Source organism: Trachymyrmex cornetzi, unplaced genomic scaffold, assembly GCF_001594075.2.
Source record: "Trachymyrmex cornetzi isolate Tcor2-1 unplaced genomic scaffold, Tcor1.1 scaffold57, whole genome shotgun sequence".
Taxonomy (NCBI): domain Eukaryota; kingdom Metazoa; phylum Arthropoda; class Insecta; order Hymenoptera; family Formicidae; genus Trachymyrmex; species Trachymyrmex cornetzi.
This window is the reverse complement of record NW_017299882.1, coordinates 348,759-352,585: the sequence shown is the minus strand read 5'-3', so window position 1 is coordinate 352,585 and position 3,827 is coordinate 348,759. Positions and strand designations below refer to the sequence as shown.

Below are 3,827 nucleotides of genomic sequence, written 5' to 3'. Positions count from 1 at the left end.
TATATATATATATATATAAACTTCTCTTTTTTCTCTTTCACGACGCGACGCATGACCTGCTCAGTGGAAACTCAGCTTTATTATAATTAGAGTCCTATATATAGAGAGAAACGACATCGAACCATCACCAGATCGGATCCTAACCACTCCCTATGCCGCCATGTTTTGGTACATATTCTTATGCATTACGTGTTATGCGTTATGCAAGAGTCTGTGCTCCCCGCTTAATTCTGTACTTCGATGTGAATAACAAGAATGTAATGATTCTCTGTGTCATAACTTAGTTGAATGCACATTCCTTTTGCATTCTGACAAGCAAGACACAACTGAAGTCGGTGGCCACATGTGACACGGTCACATGTGCAGCTACATGTAATCAGCTGCGGTCACAATATGGCTGCTTCACTCAGGAGGGGATACCCAATCAGAATATATATCAGACTACCAATCAGAAACTCGGACATCAATGTCGCTTCTCTCTATATATAGGACTCACAAGGTCTGTTTTCTGTGACTGAACTAGTGTAGACTTTTGGAACTAAAAATGAGATAGATATACGTTTGATATTTGTTTAAAGCGAGAAAGAGAGTTCTAGAACAGTCTAGTGTAGGAACAAAAAACAGACCATAAGTATAATCATACACTGTAGCGACACTTACTACGTTTACACGGCACGCTTTAAGTTGGAAACACAATAGACACAGGCAATAGGCACAGGCAACAGGGAATAACGAGCCGTCCAATCAGAACTCTGGGATATAATTGCTCTGATTGGACGGCTCGTTATTCCCTGTTGCCTGTGCCTATTGCCTGTGTCTATTGTGTTTCCAGCTTTACGCCGAAGTTATAACATTGATATTATAAAATTGGCCAATCACAGTCATTCCATTCTTCAGAAGAATAGCTATGATTGGCCAGTTTTATAACATCGACGTTATAACTTCGGCGTAAAGCGTGCCGTGTAACAGAGGTTACTGACCATCGGCATTTTTTATGTAGGTGTTCTTAGGTCACATGATTCACCGCCATATTGTGAAATGTACACAGTAGATCTATGATAAGACAGGTTCTTAAATTTGGATTTCTGTTAGGGGATAAAAGGAACAGAGAACAGAGAATAAGAATTTCAACCTATCAGAAATCATGTATTGTGGAATACACACTGCGTATTCCATAATACATGATTTCTGAGAGGGTGAAATTCTTATTCTCTGTTCTGTGTTCCCTGGGGCTCTATTCTTGAAAAGCAACTTATACGAAAGTCTAGGGAAATGCTACAGTATATGTTACGTATACTATAGTATTTTCCTAGATTTTCGTATACGGTTCTTTTCAAGAATAGAGCCCCTGTTCCCTTTATTGTGCGGAGCCCTTACTGGAAATGTGGAGGAGGTGAGGAGCGTGAAGGGAGAACATAGAAAAGACGCTCCGATATTCTGTCTTTAGCACATGGCGCACGATTGAGGAAGCAAGCGTAATTAAATGTGATACCGGCTCGTGGTATCCTTTCGCTGTCTCACACATTTGTTACTAATACCCTGGTGTCTCTCACTTGCCAATATTTATAACAATACTTTTATTATGTACAAAATGTTGTAATTATGCATAAAAATTGTTTATACTGTAAAAAATTTTGTGCGTAATTACAACATTACATGCAATTTAATTGAGACTCATTGTAATAGCATTGCATGCATTTATAAATTTGCAGTGTGCAAATGAAATTAATATTTTGTATCACAAGATTGCAAAATTAAATTTACAGTTAAATATAAGAACATATTATATAATGAAATAAATAAAAAAGTATGTTATAATGTAATGCCGTGTACCAAACACCAGGAGACACTATTTCTACCAACGCGTTACATAAGTTATTATAGAGTTATTACATATGTAAAAAGAGACGTAGAAAGAGAAAAGACGTAAAAAAGGAGAAATTTGTACAAAAAATATAAGTAAAAAGTATATTGTTTTTTAATACGTTTTTACATCTTGGATACGATAAAATTACCAAAAATTTCGTAATCTTTGGAGAATATCTCGAAAATTAAGCATGAACATAATGTATTTATCCAATTTTCACAATATTCTTGATTAATTTTCGGTGTCTCCAAACGCCACGAACTTTTTAATAATAATTGTATCTAGGGGTGCGTTCCGTTTCTCGCATGATGCGCATGATGCATCGTTTATCCTTGTTGCTCACCAAATGTTAAACAAGGACAATGGATGCATCATGCACATCATGTGAGATACGGAACGCACCTCAAGATTATGTCTAGGTAAAAAAATCTACAAAAAATTTCCTTTTACTTACAATTTATGAAGAGATGATTCCCCACAATTTAGCTCGTTCTTTTGATTTAGATTTTATATTGATATATAAGGACCCGAATTGAAGGGTCGAAACGTTTATTTTATTCGTTTTGTTGCATTCACACGAAAATAAAGTTTCCTGTGCATCCAAACAACCGATGTAGACTCTAATTGGTTTTTTAAATATTTTTCGCTAATAGATTCTTTCGAGCTTCATTTTATATATTTGTTTATGTGCAGAAATTACTGTATAACGCAAAATCGAGAAACGTAAAACTACAAGTATAAAAACCTTCTTCTGAATGAAATGGTTCGTACAATAAAAATGATCGGAGTAGTTCAGACTCAGTTCAATTATGTTTGCTAGAAACTATGAAACTTCTAAGGTCTGTTCTTTTCGGTTACACTTTTGCACCAGTTCATCTTTCTTCCTTTTCTATCCAAAAGGAAAGAAGAGGAAGAAAGATGAACTGGTACAAAAGTTCAGCCAAAAAGAACAGGTCTCTAGAGTTGCTACATTTACAGCGCCACTCTCGCAGAATTTAGAAGAAAAATGTTTCTCGAACTTTCTAGAATTTGATTGGGTACTTTCCAATATCCCTAGACACTTTCGTGTACACGGCGACACAAGTTACGTTCCAATTGTCCGTTATCGTCGACACAATACTACACATCCGTACTCAGTCGAGGGCTGTGTAAAACGCACAATTAAAATATCGGCCTAAGCTTGTGTTTTCTAGTGACAATTACATGTTACTAACTGAGACGGCTATAAATGGTCACGTTCAGCAGACTCAACTGTTGTGGAACGGATCCGTGAGCGCTCGCTGTTATTGGATGATCTAGAAGAATATACCAATAACAGCGAGTGCTCACGGATCTGCTCCACAACAGTTGAATCTGCTGAACGCGACCAATGAGGGGGGGTGATCCCGATTGATCACGGCTCGATTGGACATCACCAATCACAGCGACCAGGTGCCTAGGAGCTTTGTAGTCTCAAGCGCTCTGAGTGGCTCGTGTCTAATTAAGCCGTGTCCGACTGGGTGCCACCCGCGCAGAAGTATTACTTTATCCTTGTTGTTCACCGAGTGTTGGACAAAGATTAAATGATACTCACTGCGCTAACCGCTGCATAAATAAATGCACGCATTGGCTGCGTTCAGCAAACTCAACAGTTGAGTGAGCGCTCAGTTATTGGTGTATCCTTTTAGATCGTCCAACCAGATTTTAAATCTAGAAGAATACATCAATAGCAGCGAGCGCTCACTTAACTGCTGAGTCTACTGAACGCAGCCATTTTGTTCCAATTGAATCGTGCACAACATTACACTTTGTGCATTCCTGTGTACGTTTATGTTAAAGGGATCGATTCTGTATCTTGAAACAAGGTGAAAATTACAAAAGTGAGCGATTTTACTAGAATACTGATAATTTCATTGGTCAACACCTAGTAAATTTGTTTACTTTTGTAATTTTCACGTTGTTTAAAGATACAGAATCGACC

General features: G+C 37.5%; 1 protein-coding gene across 1 annotated transcript in view; it reads right to left on the bottom strand.

Annotated features, from left to right (window-relative positions):
• LOC108766178 (putative helicase MOV-10) overlaps positions 1-2,336 on the bottom strand; it is an 18,081-nt gene extending 15,745 nt beyond the window's left edge. The window contains exon 1 of the mRNA XM_018515326.1: positions 2,322-2,336. The gene's annotated coding sequence lies outside the window, so the exon portion shown is untranslated. The remainder of the gene's footprint in view (positions 1-2,321) is intronic.
• Positions 2,337-3,827: the final 1,491 nt, after the last annotated feature.